Source organism: Gigantopelta aegis, unplaced genomic scaffold, assembly GCF_016097555.1.
Source record: "Gigantopelta aegis isolate Gae_Host unplaced genomic scaffold, Gae_host_genome ctg3830_pilon_pilon, whole genome shotgun sequence".
NCBI lineage: Eukaryota > Metazoa > Mollusca > Gastropoda > Neomphalida > Peltospiridae > Gigantopelta > Gigantopelta aegis.
Window position 1 is genome coordinate 9,985 of NW_024533536.1, and position 1,255 is coordinate 11,239.

General features: G+C 32.9%; 1 non-coding gene across 1 annotated transcript; it reads left to right on the plus strand.

Moving 5' to 3' along the window:
* Window positions 1-686: 686 nt before the first annotated feature.
* Trnay-gua lies at window positions 687-772 on the plus strand. Its single transcript is given in 2 exon segments — window positions 687-723; window positions 737-772. It is a non-coding gene; the product is annotated as a tRNA-Tyr (tRNA).
* The last annotated feature ends 483 nt before the right edge of the window (window positions 773-1,255 follow it).

Genomic DNA, 1,255 nt, shown 5'->3' on the forward strand with positions numbered 1-1,255 from the left:
CATTTAGTTTGGTTTCACTTGAAACTATGAATACCTATTGACTATAAAATTACAATTAATGTGTTCTCTTGAAGAAGACAGCATTAAGAACAACTATTTTTAAGAGACTATGGAGTCACTGTTTTTTTCTCTCTACTAGGAGCCATTTACCAGTCTTCATGTTGAACTTCATGATGGTTTCTTTGATCATGGTAGTAGATTGTTTTCTTCAATAGCTAGAGCTTGGAAATAATTGTCAACTTGACTCTTCAGATGTAAAGGTGAGCCATAAGAAGTTAATAGTAAAGAAAACTAGTGAATAATAATGGTAACATTTGTCATATTGAACAGTACATTTTTAATGGACTTAATTAAGTTGTTCGTGGTTCCTATAGGAACTTATACCAGAGCTGTTTTTCTTACCAGAGATGTTTCAAAATGACAACAAAGTAAGCCAAACAATTATGCTCTATTCTCATTCTGATTATCAAATCATAGTTTTCTCCTCGTTATGATGAACATGATGAAATGGAGTAGAACTACCTGAGGGAGAAACTAGAGTAGTTAATGAGGTTATGCTACCTCCATGGGCGGAGAACGCTCATGATTTTGTTCGTATTCATAACCAGGTAGTTAGTTGTTCTTGTATTTCAGGCTGTGTGTATTACAAGGATGATAATGTGTTTTGATAGCCTCAGTAAGTGAATCCACCGATAGCTCAGTTGGTAGAGCGGTGGACTGTAGTGGTATTGCTGACATCCATAGGTCACTGGTTCGAATCCGGTTCGGTGGATTCTTTTTTTTTTTATTTGTCGTTTATATTTTTGCACTTATGTACTTCTTTCACTCCAGGCTTGGAGTCAGAGTATGTGTCCTCAAATTTACATCTCTGGATTGATCTTATATTTGGTCACAAGCAATCAGGTATTAAAATATATTACTATCAATTAAAATAAATGTATACATGTACTTTACACTCTGCTTGTGTTAATTACTTTGGTATTTTGTGTATGTGTAGGCCAAGCAGCTGTTGAAGCTAGAAATGTCTTTTATTATATAACATATCCTGGATCAGTGAACTGGCAGGCTATCACTGACCATAACCAGTTAAAGGTATAAGATTTATTACATTAGAACATTGTAATAAGTTATATCATTAAAACATCAATAGTCATTCAATATTTTTATAATCAGCTAATATACAATCACTCTTAGCAATTATAAAATAATCTATCTATAATAAGTAGATGAGTCTTTTTTAAATGGATGATTTTCT